The 20,182-nt window shown below is 41.4% G+C and overlaps 1 pseudogene; it reads left to right on the top strand.

The window, feature by feature from the left end:
* Positions 1–20,182, top strand: part of LOC135543367 (phospholipid-transporting ATPase IH-like) — a 90,851-nt pseudogene that overhangs the window by 62,256 nt on the left and 8,413 nt on the right.

Genomic DNA, 20,182 nt, shown 5'->3' on the forward strand with positions numbered 1-20,182 from the left:
CAACATTCACACCTGTGTTAATGAGAGAATCACTGACATGATGTCAGGTGGTCCTTTTGTGGCAGGGCTGAAATGCAGTGAAAATGTTTTTGGGGGATTCATTTCATTTGCATGGCAAAGAGGGACTTTGCAATTAATTGCAATTCATCTGATCACTCTTCATAACATTCTGGAGTATATGCAAATTGCCATCATACAAACTGAGGCAGCAGACTTTGTGAAAATGAATATTTGTGTCATTCTCAAAACTTTTGGCCATGACTGTACTGTACTTAACTACATTTAGATAGTGAGTGATACTTTTACAGTGTAAAACAGAACTACACTATGTTTTGACAACAGTATCTTACTGGACATAGTTGGTGTAGGACTTGTATTCTAAACTGTTTGTGTCTGTACCATTCCATTCTACTTGTATTCTAAACTGTTTGTGTCTGCACCATTCCATTCTACTTGTATTCTAAACTGTTTGTGTCTGCACCATTCCATTCTACTTGTATTCTAAACTGTTTGTGTCTGCACCATTCCATTCTACTTGTATTCTAAACTGTTTGTGTCTGTACCATTCCATTCTACTTGTATTCTAAACTGTTTGTGTCTGTACCATTCCATTCTACTTGTATTCTAAACTGTTTGTGTCTGCACCATTCCATTCTACTTGTATTCTAAACTGTTTGTGTCTGCACCATTCCATTCTACTTGTATTCTAAACTGTTTGTGTCTGCACCATTCCATTCTACTTGTATTCTAAACTGTTTGTGTCTGTACCAGTCCATTCTACTTGTATTCTACTTGTATTCTAAACTGTTTGTGTCTGCACCATTCCATTCTACTTGTATTCTAAACTGTTTTGTCTGCACCATTCCATTCTACTTGTATTCTAAACTGTTTGTGTCTGCACCATTCCATTCTAAACTTGTATTCTAAACTGTTTTGTCTGCACCATTCCATTCTACTTGCACCATTCCATTCTACTTGTATTCTAAACTGTTTGTCTGCACCATTCCATTCTGCTTGTATTCTAAACTGTTTGTGTCAGCACCATTCCATTCTACTTGTATTCTAAACTGTTTGTGTCTGCACCATTCCATTCTACTTGTATTGTCTAAACTGTTTGTGTCTGCACCATTCCATTCTACTTGTATTGTCTAAACTGTTTGTGTCTGTACCATTCCATTCTACTTGTATTCTACTTGTATTCTAAACTGTTTGTGTCTGCACCATTCCATTCTACTTGTATTCTACTTGTATTCTAAACTGTTTGTGTCTGTACCATTCCATTCTACTTGTATTCTACACTGTTTGTGACTGCACCATTCCATTCTACTTGTATTCTAAACTGTTTGTGTCTGCACCATTCCATTCTACTTGTATTCTAAACTGTTTGTGTCTGCACCATTCCATTCTACTTGTATTCTAAACTGTTTGTGTCTGCACCATTCCATTCTACTTGTATTCTAAACTGTTTGTGTCTGCACCATTCCATTCTACTTGTATTCTAAACTGTTTGTGTCTGCACCATTCCATTCTACTTGTATTGTCTAAACTGTTTGTGTCTGCACCATTCCATTCTACTTGTATTCTAAACTGTTTGTGTCTGCACCATTCCATTCTACTTGTATTCTAAACTGTCTGCACCATTCCCTTGTATTCTAAACTGTTTGTGTCTGCACCATTCCATTCTACTTGTATTCTAAACTGTTTGTGTCTGCACCATTCCATTCTACTTGTATTTCTAAACTGTTTGTGTCTGCACCATTCCATTCTACTTGTATTCTAAACTGTTTGTGTCTGCACCATTCCATTCTACTTGTATTCTAAACTGTTTGTGTCTGCACCATTCCATTCTACTTGTATTCTAAACTGTTTGTGTCTGCACCATTCCATTCTACTTGTATTCTAAACTGTTTGTGTCTGTACCATTCCATTCTACTTGTATTCTACTTGTATTCTAAACTGTTTGTGTCTGCACCATTCCATTCTACTTGTATTCTAAACTGTTTGTGTCTGCACCATTCCATTCTGCTTGTATTCTAAACTGTTTGTGTCAGCACCATTCCATTCTACTTGTATTCTAAACTGTTTGTGTCTGCATTCCATTCTACATTCTAAACTGTTTGTGTCTGCACCATTCCATTCTACTTGTATTCTAAACTGTTTGTGTCTGTACCATTCCATTCTACTTGTATTCTACTTGTATTCTACTTGTATTCTAAACTGTTTGTGTCTGCACCATTCCATTCTACTTGTATTCTAAACGTTTTGTGTCTGCACCATTCCATTCTTGTATTCTAAACTGTTTGTGTCTGCACCATTCCATTCTACTTGTATTCTAAACTGTTTGTGTCTGCACCATTCCATTCTACTTGTATTCTAAACTGTTTGTGTCTGCACCATTCCATTCTACTTGTATTCTAAACTGTTTTGTGCACCATTCCATTCTACTTGTATTCTAAACTGTTTGTGTCTGTACCATTCCATTCTACTTGTATTCTACTTGTATTCTAAACTGTTTGTGTCTGCACCATTCCATTCTACTTGTATTCTAAACTGTTTGTGTCTGCACCATTCCATTCTACTTGTATTCTAAACTGTTTGTGTCTGCACCATTCCATTCTACTTGTATTCTAAACTGTTTGTGTCTGCACCATTCCATTCTACTTGTATTCTAAACTGTTTGTGTCTGCACCATTACATTCTACTTGTATTCTACTTGTATTCTAAACTGTTTGTGTCTGCACCATTCCATTCTACTTGTATTCTAAACTGTTTGTGTCTGCACCATTCCATTCTACTTGTATTGTCTAAACTGTTTGTGTCTGCACCATTCCATTCTACTTGTATTCTAAACTGTTTGTGTCTGCACCATTCCATTCTACTTGTATTCTAAACTGTTTGTGTCTGCACCATTCCATTCTACTTGTATTCTAAACTGTTTGTGTCTGCACCATTCCATTCTACTTGTATTCTAAACTGTTTGTGTCTGCACCATTCCATTCTACTTGTATTCTAAACTGTTTGTGTCTGCACCCATTCTTGTATTCTAAACTGTTTGTGTCTGCACCATTCCATTCTACTTGTATTCTAAACTGTTTGTGTCTGCACCATTCCATTCTACTTGTATTCTAAACTGTTTGTGTCTGCACCATTCCATTCTACTTGTATTCTAAACTGTTTGTGTCTGCACCATTCCATTCTACTTGTATTCTAAACTGTTTGTGTCTGCACCATTCCATTCTACTTGTATTCTAAACTGTTTGTGTCTGCACCATTCCATTCTACTTGTATTCTAAACTGTTTGTGTCTGCACCATTCCATTCTACTTGTATTCTAAACTGTTTGTGTCTGCACCATTCCATTCTACTTGTATTCTAAACTGTTTGTGTCTGCACCATTCCATTCTACTTGTATTGTCTAAACTGTTTGTGTCTGCACCATTCCATTCTACTTGTATTCTAAACTGTTTGTGTCTGTACCATTCCATTCTACTTGTATTCTAAACTGTTTGTGTCTGCACCATTCCATTCTACTTGTATTCTAAACTGTTTGTGTCTGCACCATTCCATTCTACTTGTATTCTAAACTGAACAAATCATCTCTGCTCTGTATGGATATGGTAGAATTAGAGATTTAGAAAAATTATTGAAAGAGTGACAGAATGCAGCATTCAGTCTGATGACCATGTACTAGAAAACTTATTGTGTTGCTCATTCATTGTCTGATGACCATGTACAGCGTTGCTCCATTGACTGCTGATGACCATGTACAGCGTTGCTCCATTGACTGCTGATGACCATGTACAGCGTTGCTCCATTGACTGCTGATGACCATGTACAGCGTTGTTCCATTGACTGCTGATGACCATGTACAGCGTTGCTCCATTGACTGCTGATGACCATGTACAGCGTTGCTCCATTGACTGCTGATGACCATGTACAGCGTTGCTCCATTGACTGCTGATGACCATGTACAGCGTTGCTCCATTGACTGCTGATGACCATGTACAGCGTTGCTCCATTGACTGCTGATGACCATGTACAGCGTTGCTCCATTGACTGCTGACCATGTACAGCGTTGCTCCATTGACTGCTGATGACCATGTACAGCGTTGCTCCATTGACTGCTGATGACCATGTACAGCGTTGTTCCATTGACTGCTGATGACCATGTACAGCGTTGTTCCATTGACTGTTGATGACCATGTACAGCGTTGCTCCATTGACTGCTGATGACCATGTACAGCGTTGCTCCATTGACTGCTGATGACCATGTACAGCGTTGTTCCATTGACTGCTGATGACCATGTACAGCGTTGCTCCATTGACTGCTGCCTGACTTTATGTTGCCTGTTCTCCAGGCTCCAGGACAAGGCAGCAGACACCATCGAGTCTCTCCAGAAGGCTGGGATGAAGGTGTGGGTGCTGACCGGAGACAAGATGGAGACGGCGGCGGCTACGTGCTACGCTAGCAAGCTGTTCCGCCGCTCCACACAGATACTGGAGCTGACCACCAAACGCACCGAGGAACAGAGTCTACATGACGTTCTGTTTGACCTGAGTAAAACTGTACTCAGGCAGCATGGTAGCATGACCAGAGACACCTTCTCAGGGTGGGTGCCGGGATCCCAACACACACACGTTTAGGTTAAGGGTTACGGTTAAAGTTCACTTTTGGGCTTAGAGTTAGAGTTAAGTTTAGGGTTAGGAGTTAGGGAAAATTAGATTTTGAATGGTTATAAATTGTGTCCCCCCACAAGGTTAGTTAAAGACTGTGTGTGTATCTCTGTGTGTGTGTGTCCAGTCTGTCTGCTGACTGTGTGGACTACGGTCTGATCATCGACGGGGCCACCCTGTCTGCGGTGCTGAAGCCCAGTCAGGAGGACTCCAGTCAGGGGAACTACAAGGAGATCTTCCTGGAGATCTGTAGGAACTGCAGCGCTGTGCTCTGCTGCCGCATGGCGTCCCCTCCAGAAAGCACAGGTAGCCTAACAGGCCGAGTTATTTCAAACCACACGTTTCCACACCTATTTCTGACCAACATGACTTTGGTGTCATGTGATCCGTCATCGCTAGGTTAAGTGAAGGAAGCACTGACACAGTCTGATGGAGTGTTGAGCTGGTTGATGTTTCACCTCTCTACTGGACTCCACTACCTCCCTCCCTCACCTCTGGTCTCTGGATACCAATTAGTGCCACTCCAGACTGTTGCCCTTCTCGCTCTCTCTCCACTCTATTTCTCTCCGACACATTACCTTTCTGTCTTCCTCTCTCTCTCTCTCTCTCTCTCTCTCTCTCTCTCTCTCTCTCTCTCTCTCTCTCTCTCTCTCACATTAGACCCCACCTGTCATAGCAGACGTTATTTGGGACTGAGGAGTTACAGTATATTATACTGAGCTCTGTCTGACTGTCACTATCTCTTACTGAGGAGTTCTCTCTCATATGACTGTCACTATCTCTTACTGAGGAGTTCTCTCTCATATGACTGTCACTATCTCTTACTGAGGAGTTCTCTCTCATATGACTGTCTCTATCTCTACTGAGGAGTTCTATTGAGCTCTGTCTGACTGTCACTATCTCTTACTGAGGAGTTCTCTCTCATATGACTGTCACTATCTCTAACTGAGGAGTTCTCTCTCATATGACTGTCTCTATCTTTACTGAGGAGTTCTATTGAGCTCTGTCTGACTGTCACTATCTCTTACTGAGGAGTTCTCTCTCATATGACTGTCTCTATCTTTACTGAGGAGTTCTATTGAGCTCTGTCTGACTGTCACTATCTCTTACTGAGGAGTTCTCTCTCATATGACTGTCTCTATCTTTACTGATATTGACTGTCTCTGTCACTATCTTTACTGAGGAGTTCTCTCTCATATGACTGTCTCTATCTTTACTGAGGAGTTCTATTGAGCTCTGTCTGACTGTCACTATCTCTTACTGAGAAGTTCTATTGAGCTTGAGCTCTGTCTGATTTGACTGTCACTATCTCTTACGGAGGAGTTCTATTGAGCTCTCTGATATGACTCACTATCTCTGAGGAGTTCTATTGAGCTCTGTCTGACTGTCACTATCTCTTACTGAGAAGTTCTATTGAGCTCTGTCTGATATGACTGTCACTATCTCTTTCTGCACAATAGCACCCTTCCCTCTAGTTCTCCTCCACTGTGCTAGGAGGCAGAGGAATATGGGCTGTGATGTCATATGTACTGACATTCACATAGGAAGTCTTACTACTACATGCGTCCTTTCTGTCACGTTAATATACAGTGGTTAGGTTCATATAACATTGTCTGTAGGTTTAGCTCTAACTCTCTTTACAAAGATGGTCTGTATTAGACATATCTTCTTTGATGAATTATAGATTTTAAAAAAACGGTTATCTCACTGATCCTGAAACGTTGTGTTGCCAGATTGTGAAGCTGATCAAATCGTCTCCAGAACACCCCATCACGCTAGCCATTGGAGATGGGGCTAATGATGTTAGCATGATCCTGGAGGCTCACGTGGGCATCGGTTAGTATTACCCTGTTCACTGTAAATGGACCTCTTTTCAATAAAGTTATTTGAATTTGAATACGATTTAGATTGGTTGATTTGATATATATATACAGTGCCTTGCGAAAGTATTCGGCCCCCTTGAACTTTGCGACCTTTTGCCACATTTCAGGCTTCAAACATAAAGATATAAAACTGTATTTTTTTGTGAAGAATCAACAACAAGTGGGACACAATCATGAAGTGGAACGACATTTATTGGATATTTCAAACTTTTTTAACAAATCAAAAACTGAAAAATTGGGCGTGCAAAATTATTCAGCCCCCTTAAGTTAATACTTTGTAGCGCCACCTTTTGCTGCGATTACAGCTGTAAGTCACTTGTGGTATGTCTCTCTCAGTTTTGCATATAGAGAGACTGAACGTTTTTCCCATTCCTTCTTGCAAAACAGCTCGAGCTCAGTGAGGTTGGATGGAGAGCATTTGTGAACAGCAGTTTTCAGTTCTTTCCACAGATTCTCGATTGGATTCAGGTCTGGACTTTGACTTGGCCATTCTAACACCTGGATATGTTTATTTTTGAACCATTCCATTGTAGATTTTGCTTTATGTTTTGGATCACTGTCTTGTTGGAAGACAAATCTCCGTCCCAGTCTCAGGTCTTTTGCAGACTCCATCAAGTTTTCTTCCAGAATGGTCCTGTATTTGGCTCCATCCATCTTCCCATCAATTTTAACCATCTTCCCTGTCCCTGCTGAAGAAAAGCAGGCCCAAACCATGATGCTGCCACCACCATGTTTGACAGTGGGGATGGTGTGTTCAGGGTAATGGGCTGTGTTGCTTTTACGCCAAACATAAAGTTTTGCATTGTTGCCAAAAAGTTCAATTTTGGTTTCATCTGACCAGAGCACCTTCTTCCACATGTTTGGTGTGTCTCCCAGGTGGCTTGTGGCAAACTTTAAACAACACTTTTTATGGATATCTTTAAGAAATGGCTTTCTTCTTGCCACTCTTCCATAAAGGCCAGATTTGTGCAATATACGACTGATTGTTGTCCTATGGACGGAGTCTCCCACCTCAGCTGTAGATCTCTGCAGTTCATCCAGAGTGATCATGGGCCTCTTGGCTGCATCTCTGATCAGTCTTCTCCTTGTATGAGCTGAAAGTTTAGAGGGACGGCCAGTTCTTGGTAGATTTGCAGTGGTCTGATACTCCTTCCATTTCAATATTATCGCTTGCACAGTGCTCCTTGGGATGTTTAAAGCTTGGGAAATCTTTTTGTATCCAAATCCGGCTTTAAACTTCTTCACAACAGTATCTCGGAACTGCCTGGTGTGTTCCTTGTTCTTCATGATGCTCTCTGCGCTTTTAACGGACCTCTGAGACTATCATAGTGCGGGTGCATTTATACAGAGACTTGATTACACACAGGTGGATTGTATTTATCGTCATTAGTCATTTAGGTCAACATTGGATCATTCAGAGATCCTCACTGAACTTCTGGAGAGAGTTTGCTGCACTGAAAGTAAAGGGGCTGAATAATTTTGCACGCCCAATTTTTTCAGTTTTTGATTTTTTTAAAGGTTTGAAATATCCAATAAATGTTGTTCCACTTCATGATTGTGTCCCACTTGTTGTTGATTCTTCACAAAAAAATACAGTTTTATGTTTGAAGCCTGAAATGTGGCAAAAGGTCGCAAAGTTCAAGGGGGCCGAATACTTTCGCAAGGCACTGTATATATATATATTTGAATGTAGTTTTATATATTTTTATTCATGCATATGACTCGCATAACAAATGGTTAAAGCGCTCAGTCATGTCCTCCCCTAAGGCATCATGGGTAAAGAAGGTCGCCAGGCAGCGCGGAACAGCGACTATGCCATCCCGAAGTTCAAACACCTGAAGAAGATGCTGCTGGTTCACGGGCACTACTACTACATCCGCATCTCAGAGCTTGTCCAGTACTTCTTCTACAAAGTGAGTGTTTTCACACTAAATGTTACTTAGGACTACTGATGATTAAGCATTAAAACATAATTTCCTTTTTCCTCAGAATGTCGCCTTCATCTTCCCTCAGTTCCTCTACCAGTTCTTCTGTGGCTTCTCCCAACAGGTACATAAAAGATCTTCCCAAAAATTGTAGTACTTTAAACCATGACTTTGTGGAGAAGTTTGAATAGTTTTTCTCTGGTTAAGAATGCATGACAAATGAGTAAGATATAAATATTGTTTTAAATGACTGATCTTGGTTGTTCTCTACCATCGTGTCTCTCTCCAGCCGCTGTATGACACAGCCTATCTGACACTGTACAATATCAGCTTTACCTCTCTACCCATCCTGCTCTTCAGCCTCATCGAGCAGCACATCAACATGGACATCCTCAAGAAAGACCCCTCCCTCTACAGGTACACTACATGACCAAACTTTGTGGATACCTGTCCGTCGAACATCTCACTCCAAAATCATGGGCATTAATAGGGAGTTGGTCCCCCCGTTTGTTGCTATAACAGCCTCCACTCTACTGGGAAGACTTTCCACTAGATGTTGGAACATTGCTACAGGGACTTGCTTCCCTTCAGCCAGAAGAGCATTAGTGAGGTCGGGCACTGATGTTGGGCGATTAAGCTGGCTTACAGTTGGCGTTCCAATTCATCCCAAAAGTGTTGAGGTCAGGGCTCTGTGCAGGCCAGTCAAGTTCTTCCACACCGATCTCGACAAACCATTTCTGTTTAATCCTCGCTTTGTGCACAGGGGCATTGTCATGCTGAAACAGGAAAGGGCCTTCTCCAAACTGTTGCCACAAAGTTGGAAGCACAGAATCATCTAGAATGTCATTGTATGCTGTAGCGTTAAGATATCCCTTCACTGGAACTAAGGGGCCTAGCCCGAACCATGAAAAACAGCCCCAGACCATTATTCCTCCACTGAACTTTACAGTTGTCACTATCCATTGGGGCAGGTAGCGTTCTCCTGGCACCCTCCAAACCCAGATTCATCCGTCGGACTGCCAGATGGTGAAGCGTGATTCATCACTATAGAGAACGTGTTTCCACTGCTCCAGAGTCCAATGGCGGCAAGGTTTATACCACTCCAGCCGATGCTTGGTAATCGGTGATGTCAGCTGTAATACTGCAGATTGTAGCTTTTATCAATGTAATTGTCTGCATCATTTCAAATCCCCCATATATATTTTTGTATACATATTTTTCCAAATATATTTCCTTCATTATTTTCCACTAACCCTACCACCCCTCCCCTAATTGGAGTAAACTACTGAACAACAACACTTAGGCTTCTACTTCCAGTTTATACACACTATATAAATTATACGGGCACGATGTATTTTACAATAGTTATCTTTTGTTTGTTTTTAATCCCATCCTTCAGCAGAAGGCCCGTTTTATTGCTTCTTTAATCAAAACAACAGTTTTCAGCTGTGCTAACATAATTGCAAAGGGAGTTTCTAATGATCAATTAGCCTTTAAAATGATCAACTTGGATTAGCTAACACAACATGCCATTGGAACACAGGAGTGATGGTTGCTGATAATGGGCCTCTGTACACCTATGTAGATATTCCATTAACAATCAGCCGTTGCCAGCTACTATAGTCATTTACAACATAAACAAATTCTGTACTGCATTTCTGATCAATTTTATGTTATTTTAATGGACAAAAAAGTGCTTTTCTTTCAAAAACAAGACATTTCTAAGTGACCCTAAACATTTGAATGGTAGTGTTCTCCTGTTTACACCTGTCAGCAGCAGGTGTGGCTGAAATAGCTGAATCCGTTCATTTGAAGTTGTGTCCACATACTTGTGTATATATAGTGTCGGCGCTACCCACCAAACTGCCTGTCCCAGCATGCAATAGTGTGATGTGATACATTTCTGTAGACTGTCTCACATTGGGAATGTTCCTCAGTTGATCTCTTCCACAGCGTTTCCTCAGATCAAACTGAGCAGATAATTGTAAAATCCTATCAGCTCTTGGCAAACTGTGACTGCCATCTCTCTCCTCATATGAACTCTGTTACTAAACAACAGCCACATTCATATTCTCAAGATGTTGTAAGACGTTACTTGATAATAATAGAATCACGTAGACACACTTGTTTGTGAATCTGTGTATACAGTGTAAAGCTCACATTGTTCAGTGGTGTTGCCAGTAAATGCTTGATGTTTTTGTTTGCTTTTCCTCTCTCTGCCTGGTGACAATCAATACTCCATTTTCCTGCGAGCTACCTATGGGTAATTGTGTGGAAAATGTAGGCTAACAATGCAGCAGGCAGAAAGGCATCTGACTGGCGTCAGGTCATTCCTCCATGCCTGGATTTGTCAGCTAACTGTTAAATCAATGCTGCCTTGCTCACGGTTGTGGTGGAGGAATGCTGTTTTAGCTCTGGAGACTAATAGAAAGTGTAATTGCTGTTAGCTTGGAATTCTTCTGGTTAAAGGGACAATTATCTAAATGTGTCAGACATTAGTATGACTTGAAAGGAATCTACAAATGAATGGGTAAACAATAGAACCATCTAATTAAATCCCAAAATACATGGTATATAGACTAATGTAATGAAAGCATTATGCTCAGGTGTCTGGTCATCAGAACTCCCTCCTATATTTACTGTATATAATGTGTACTGTAATGTTTCCTCTCTACAGGGACATAGCCAAGGACTCCCTCCTATATTTACTGTATATAATATGTACTGTAATGTTTCCTCTCTACAGGGACATAGCTCACAACTCCCTCCTATATTTACTGTATATAATGTGTACTGTAATGTTTCCTCTCTACAGGGACATAGCTAAGGACTCCCTCCTATATTTACTGTATATAATGTGTACTGTAATGTTTCCTCTCTACAGGGACATAGCTCAGAACTCCATCCTATATTTACTGTATATAATGTGTACTGTAATGTTTCCTCTCTACAGGGACATAGCTCAGAACTCCCTCCTATATTTACTGTATATAATGTGTACTGTAATGTATCCTCTCTACAGGGACATAGCTCAGAACTCCATCCTATATTTACTGTATATAATGTGTACTGTAATGTATCCTCTCTACAGGGACATAGCTCAGAACTCCCTCCTATATTTACTGTATATAATGTGTACCGTAATGTTTCCTCTCTACAGGGACATAGCTAAGGACTCCCTCCTATATTTACTGTATATAATGTGTACTGTAATGTATCCTCTCTACAGGGACATAGCTCAGAACTCCATCCTATATTTACTGTATATAATGTGTACCGTAATGTTTCCTCTCTACAGGGACATAGTTAAGAACTCCCTCCTATATTTACTGTATATAATGTGTACTGTAAGGTTTCCTCTCTACAGGGACATAGCCAAGGACTCCCTCCTATATTTACTGAATATAATGTGTACTGTAATGTTTCCTCTCTACAGGGACATAGCTCAGAACTCCCTCCTATATTTACTGTATATAATGTGTACCGTAATGTTTCCTCTCTACAGGGACATAGCCAAGGACTCCCTCCTATATTTACTGTATATAATATGTACTGTAATGTTTCCTCTCTACAGGGACATAGCTCAGAACTCCCTCCTATATTTACTGTATATAATGTGTACTGTAATGTTTCTCTACAGGGACATAGCTAAGGACCCTCCTATATTTACTGTATATAATGTGTACCCCTCACAGGGACATAGCTCAGAACTCCCTCCTATATTTACTGTTATAATATGTACTGTAATGTTTTGTCTACAGGGACATAGCTAAACTCCCTCCTATATTTACTGTATATCATGTGTACTCCGTAATACAGGGACATAACCCAAGGACTCCCTCCTATATTTACTGAATATAATGTGTACTGTAATGTTTCCTAACACAGGGACATAGCTCAGAACCCCTCCTATATTTACTGTATATAATGTGTACCGTAATGTTTCCTCTCTACAGGGACATAGCCAAGGACTCCATCCTATATTTACTGTATATAATGTGTACTGTAATACAGGGACATAGCTCAGAACTCCATCCTATATTTACTGATATAATGTGTACTGTAAGGTTTCCTCTCTACAGGGACATAGCTCAGAACTCCATCCTATATTTACTGTATATAATGTGTACTGTAAGGTTTTATTCTACAGGGACATTTTCCTATATTTACTGTATATAATGTGTACTGTAATGTTTCCTCTCTACAGGGACATAGCTAAGGACTCCCTCCTATATTTACTGTATATAATGTGTACCGTAATGTTTCCTCTCTACAGGGACATAGCTCAGAACTCCCTCCTATATTTACTGTATATTATGTGTACTGTAATGTTTCCTCTCTACAGGGACATAGCTCAGAACTCCCTCCTATATTTACTGTATATAATGTGTACCGTAATGTTTCCTCTCTACAGGGACATAGCTCAGAACTCCCTCCTATATTTACTGTATATAATGTGGTAATGTTTCCTCTCTACAGGGACATAGCTCAGAACTCCCTCCTATATTTACTGTATATAATGTGTACTGTAATGTTTCCTCTCTACAGGGACATAGCTAAGGACTCCCTCCTATATTTACTGTATATAATGTGTACCGTAATGTTTCCTCTCTACAGGGACATAGCTAAGGACTCCTCCTATATTTTCATTTATTTTATTATTATAATGTGTTTTTTTTACCCCTTTTTCTCCCCAATTTCGTGGTGTCCAATTGTTTTAGGACATCAGCTACAACTCCCGTACGGGTTGAAAGTCATGCGTCCTCCTATGCATTTACATCAAACCCGGAAGCCAGCTGCACCAATGTGTCGGATACACCGTGCACCTGGCAACTGTTAGCGCACTGCGCCCGGCCCACCACAGGAGTTAGTGCGCGATGAGACAAGGACATCCCTACCGGCCAAGCCCTCTCTAACCTGGACGACGCTAGGCCAATTGTGCGTCGCCCGGGAGGCTTATTTTATTATTTTTTATTATTATTTTACCTTTATTTAACTAGGTCAGTTGAGAACAAATTCTTATTTACAATGACGGCCGAGGAACAGTGGGTTAACTGCCTTGTTCTGGTGCAGAACGAGTTACGGTACACATATAATGTGTACTGTAAAGTTTCCTCTCTACAGGAACATAGCTCAGAACTCCCTCCTATATTTACTGTATATAATGTGTACTGTAATGTTTCCTCTCTACAGGGACATAGCTCAGAACTCCCTCCTATATTTACTGTATATAATGTGTACTGTAATGTTTCCTCTCTACAGGGACATAGCTCAGAACTCCCTCCTATATTTACTGTATATAATGTGTACCGTAATGTTTCCTCTCTACAGGGACATAGCTCAGAACTCCCTCCTATATTTACTGTATATAATGTGTACTGTAATGTTTCCTCTCTACAGGGACATAGCTAAGGACTCCCTCCTATATTTACTGTATATAATGTGTACCGTAATGTTTCCTCTCTACAGGGACATAGCTAAGGACTCCCTCCTATATTTTCATTTATTTTATTATTATAATTTTTTTTTTACCCCTTTTTCTCCCCAATTTCGTGGTGTCCAATTGTTTTAGTTGCTTACGATTTTGTCTCATCGCTACAACTCCCGTACGGGTTGAAAGTCATGCGTCCTCCGATACACAACCCAACCAAGCTGCACTGCTTCTTAACACAGCGCACATCAAACCCGGAAGCCAGCTGCACCAATGTGTCGGAGGGTACACCGTGCACCTGGCAACCTTGGTTAGCGCGCACTGCGCCCGGCCCACCACAGGAGTCGCTAGTGCGCGATGAGACAAGGACATCCCTACCGGCCAAGCCCTCTCTAACCTGGACGACGCTAGGCCAATTGTGCGTCGCCCGGGAGGCTTATTTTATTATTTTTTATTATTATTTTACCTTTATTTAACTAGGTCAGTTGAGAACAAATTCTTATTTACAATGACTGCCGAGGAACAGTGGGTTAACTGCCTTGTTCTGGTGCAGAACGAGTTACGGTACACATATAATGTGTACTGTAAAGTTTCCTCTCTACAGGGACATAGCTAAGGACTCCCTCCTATATTTACTGTATATAATGTGTACCGTAATGTTTCCTCTCTACAGGGACATAGCTCAGAACTCCCTCCTATATTTACTGTATATAATGTGTACCGTAATGTTTCCTCTCTACAGGGACATAGCTCAGAACTCCCTCCTATATTTACTGTATATAATGTGTACTGTAATGTTTCCTCTCTACAGGGACATAGCTAAGGACTCCCTCCTATATTTACTGTATATAATGTGTACCGTAATGTTTCCTCTCTACAGGGACATAGCTCAGAACTCCCTCCTATATTTACTGTATATAATGTGTACCGTAATGTTTCCTCTCTACAGGGACATAGCTAAGGACTCCCTCCTATATTTTCAGTTATTTTATTATTATAATTTTTTTTTTACCCCTTTTTCTCCCCAATTTCGTGGTGTCCAATTGTTTTAGTTGCTTACGATTTTGTCTCATCGCTACAACTCCCGTACGGGTTGAAAGTCATCGTCCTCCGATACACAACCCAACCAAGCTGCACTGCTTTTACATGAAGCCATACCAATGTCGGAGGGTACCTGCACCTAACCTTGTTTCACAGGAGTCGCTAGTGCGCGATGAGACAGGGACATAGCTAAGACGACTAGGCCCTCCTTATTTTATTATTTTTTATTATTATTTTACCTTTATTTAACTAGGTCAGTTGAGAACAAATTCTTATTTACAATGACGGCCGAGGAACAGTGGGTTAACTGCCTTGTTCTGGTGCAGAACGAGTTACGGTACACATATAATGTGTACTGTAAAGTTTCCTCTCTACAGGGACATAGCTAAGGACTCCCTCCTATATTTACTGAATATAATGTGTACTGTAATGTTTCCTCTCTACAGGGACATAGCTAAGGACTCCCTCCTATATTTACTGTATATAATGTGTACCGTAATGTTTCCTCTCTACAGGGACATAGCTAAGAACTCTCTCCTGCGTTGGCCCATTTTCATCTACTGGACCTTCCTGGGGGTGTTCGACGCCGTCATCTTCTTCTTTGGTTCTTACTTCCTGTTCAACAACAGCACCTTCACCAGCAACGGACAGGTAAAGACACCGTCGCCGTGGCTACTGGAGTACTGCGTTAAAGAGTATATGTAGTTGTGATGTATATAATGATCGTATGATCACACTGCACTTCTCCAAGCCCAGGTCAAGTGTTTATGTTCTTGACATGAAGGAGTGTCCAGTGATTGTGATGTGGATTGGCTGATTGTGACTGTGGGTTAGGAGTGAGCTCACTGGTCACACACAGGTTGGATCGACGCTGTTTCCACGGTTTGTCAACGTGGAAAACGTAATTGTCACCAATGTACATACTTTTCATCAAGTTTTGACCCCGCTTTTACCCACAATTCAACATGGACCTTTGAGTTCATTTGACATTGAAGTCATGTTAGTGAACAACATTCTAAAACTTCAGTCAGAACAGCTGTCGTCTGTGGAAGGTGTGGTGATTTTAGGTAAATGGATGACATGAGATCTCCTGGCCTGCAGATTCGCCTGTGATCCTTTGCATAAATCCATGACCGGATCTCCCATTCATATCTATGAAAGGAAAGCATGTTGAGTCTGCAGACATCTTTCTCTGTGCTGTTTCTCCTTTTATATCTCTTCCTTTATATCACTTTAACCTGTTGGATTGCTTTGATTTGCCTGTTTTTGCTTTATTTCCTTTGAATATCAGATGTTTTAGTTTTCTGGCTTCCAGTTCTTTCTTTTATTTTCTTCCTCTTCTTCCTCCTCTTCTTCTCCTCTTACCTTTATGTTGCTTGTTCTTTATGCTTCTCGTTCTCTCCTCAGCTAATGACAACCAACACACAGATGGTAAGCCTGTCCCTATCTGTCTGTCACCCTGGTTTAGTTTTAGTTGGACTGTCCCCCCCCCCCCCCTCCACTGCCCGTCACATTGCGTAACCAAACCACCCGTCATCATCTCATCCAATAGGTATCCCCTCATATCCAACCCCTACTGCCTGTATAGGCCAATGAGCTGTAGGTATATCAGTGTAGTAATAGTAAACCCATACTCCAACTCCACTCTTGTCTCGTTGTGTAGTTGCCGTAGTCCAGACTTCCTCATGTTGTTTGTGTGTCCGGTACAACAGTGGTTTCTGCTAGTAGACGTCCACCATGGAGGGTGTTAGAGAACAGCTCATATTGAGTCTTTAGGTCAGGGTTTTGTGTCTGCCCGGCTTTAACACACCTGTTGTAGATAATCAACAAATGGTATTGATCTATAACACAATTGATCTGGTGTGTTAGAGCTGGGCTGGAACAAAAGCCTGTACACGCCGTGACCCTCCAGGACCAGGATTGGCTACCCCTACTCTAAGATGTCATCTCCTGTCAGAACTTGTAAGACTGGGTATTAGAGCTCAGGGTTCACACTGTTCCACCCGTACACTATAGACTACAGTATGTGACAAAGGAAATGAATGGCCAAGTACATTTGACGGATATTGTTGTATAGGACATGTCAGGTTGGATATTTCATAGTTATGCAATTTGAAACAAAATGACCGTCTGTGGAGCTGACTAGACTTCTATCTAACTTATTGTCTTGGTGGTATATTTGGCAGACAAAAGGAAAAGAAGAAAACAGGAAGTTAAAACAACACAGACAGAAGGAGTCTGTTTTTTAAGGTTCTCTTCTATCACTGCATTTCATTGGCCCTTGCAGTAGTTTTAAAGAAGCAGCTCATTTTGACTGTTAAAAGGATAGTTCTCCCTTAGTCAGAGTTTGTCAGGTGTATTCATACATTGGGGTGAATTGTCCCTTTAAGCCCCCTTGAGGAAATCAGGTGGGTTTATGTGTTGGTAGGTAACTTCATGTTGTTGACCCTCATCACCGTTGGTTTGGGTATTAGCATTCCATCAACATCACAAGCTATTTTAACGTACAGAACATGTTTTATTTGTAAAAATATTTGTTTTAGAGACACATTTAGGTAATTTCAGGTTATTCTGTACTTTAAATGCAGAATTAAGAGAAATAGTGCACATTGTTGTTGTTTGAAGCAGCTTGAAAATAGTTTAATATCCATTTTCCATCTCTGCACTGGTTTGACTTCATATAGCTGAATGAAAAAAACATCTCTGGAAAATACAACTAAACTGTGTGATTTTGTATGTATTAATCCTGGATAATTGCTCATTTTAAAAGCTAAACATAGTCACAAACATATGTAGTAATGCAAAGGAAGTGAGTTAGTCCAGGCTGACTGTAATTACAGTAGCATACTGTCCTCTGAAATGGCTGCATGTCTAATAGTGTGATTTCTCTCTCTAATACCTTCCTCTCCACAGATGTTTGGTAACTGGACGTTTGGGACCCTGGTCTTCACAGTGCTGGTGTTCACAGTCACCTTAAAGGTACAGTAACATCCTACTCATCACCACCGCTAAGGCTCTACTTTACAGTAACATCCTACCCATCACCACCGCTAAGGCACTACTTTACAGTAACATCCTACCCATCACCACCGCTAAGGCACTACTTTACAGTAACATCCTACCCATCACCACCCGCTTTACAGTAACACTACCCATCACCACCGCTAAGGCACTACTTTACAGTAACATCCTACCCATCACCACCGCTAAGGCACTACTTTACAGTAACATCCTACCCATCACCACCGCTAAGGCTCTACTTTACAGTAACCTCCTACTCATCACCACCTCCAAGGCACTACTTTACAGTAACATCCTACCCATCACCACCGCTAAGGCACTACTTTACAGTAACATCCTACTCATCACCACCGCTAAGGCTCTACTTTACAGTAACATCCTACTCATCACCACCGCTAAGGCTCTACTTTACAGTAACATCCTACCCATCACCACCGCTAAGGCACTACTTTACAGTAACATCCTACTCATCACCACCGCTAAGGCTCTACTTTACAGTAACATCCTACCCATCACCACCGCTAAGGCACTACTTTACAGTAACATCCTACCCATCACCACCGCTAAGGCTCTACTTTACAGTAACATTCTACCCATCACCACCGCTAAGGCACTACTTTACAGTAACATACTACTCATCCAAACCGCTAAGGCACTACTTTACAGTACCACCTACTCATCACCACCGCTAAGGCACTACTTTACAGTAACATCCTACCCATCCCCACCGCTAAGGCACTACTTTACAGTAACATCCTACTCATCACCACCGCTAAGGCACTACTTTACAATAACATCCTACCCATCACCACCGCTAAGGCACTACTTTACAGTAACATCCTACTCATCACCACCGCTAAGGCACTACTTTACAGTAACATCCTACTCATCACCACCGCTAAGGCACTACTTTACAGTAACATCCTACCCATCACCACCGCTAAGGCACTACTTTACAGTAACATCCTACCCATCCCCACCGCTAAGGCACTACTTTACAGTAACATCCTACTCATCACCACCGCTAAGGCACTACTTTACAGTAACATCCTACTCATCACCACCGCTAAGGCACTACTTTACAGTAACGTCCTACCCATCACCACCGCTAAGGCACTACTTTACAGTAACATCCTACCCATCACCACCGCTAAGGCACTACTTTACAGTAACATGCTACCCATCACCACCGCTAAGGCACTACTTTACAGTAACCTCCTACCCATCACCACCGCTAAGGCACTACTTTATGCTAGATGTTAAAGGGACTCGATATTAGAGTTCTACTGCTTTGATTTAATTACAAGTCGATGGTTATTCTCTACCTGTCTGTCTGTCTGTCTGTCTGTCTGTCTGTCTGTCTGTCTGTCTGTCTGTCTGTCTGTCTGTCTGTCTGTCTGTCTGTCTGTCTGTCTGTCTGTCTGTCTGTCTGTCTGTCTGTCTGTCTGTCTGTCTGTCTGTCTGTCTGTCTGTCTGTCTGTCTGTCTGTCTGTCTGTCTGTCTGTCTGTCTGTCTGTCTGTCTGTCTGTCTGTCTGTCTGTCTGTCTGTCTGTCTGTCTGTCTGTCTGTCTGTCTGTCTGTCTGTCTGTCTGTCTGTCTGTCTGTCTGTCTGTCTGTCTGTCTGTCTGTCTGTCTGTCTGTCTGTCTGTCTGTCTGTCTGTCTGTCTGTCTGTCTGTCTGTCTGTCTGTCTGTCTGTCTGTCTGTCTGTCTGTCTGTCTGTCTGTCTGTCTGTCTGTCTGTCTGTCTGTCTGTCTGTCTGTCTGTCTGTCTGTCTGTCTGTCTGTCTGTCTGTCTGTCTGTCTGTCTGTCTGTCTGTCTGTCTGTCTGTCTGTCTGTCTGTCTGTCTGTCTGTCTGTCTGTCTGTCTGTCTGTCTGTCTGTCTGTCTGTCTGTCTGTCTGTCTGTCTGTCTGTCTGTCTGTCTGTCTGTCTGTCTGTCTGTCTGTCTGTCTGTGTCTCTCTCTCTCTCTCTCCATCTCACAGCTTGCCATGGACACACACTACTGGACGTGGATCAACCACTTTGTCATCTGGGGCTCGCTGCTTTTCTTCGTCATCTTCTCTCTGCTATGGGGAGGCATCATTTGGTATGTTTTAGTATATCCTATAGCTTTCTGTTCTTCATGTTACCAGGGGAAGTACTATGTGTTTATGCAGATGTTATAAACATAGATATAGGTGAAATAGATCCTGTCGTCTGTGTCCCTAC

This window comes from Oncorhynchus masou, chromosome 7 (assembly GCF_036934945.1).
Source record: "Oncorhynchus masou masou isolate Uvic2021 chromosome 7, UVic_Omas_1.1, whole genome shotgun sequence".
NCBI lineage: Eukaryota > Metazoa > Chordata > Actinopteri > Salmoniformes > Salmonidae > Oncorhynchus > Oncorhynchus masou.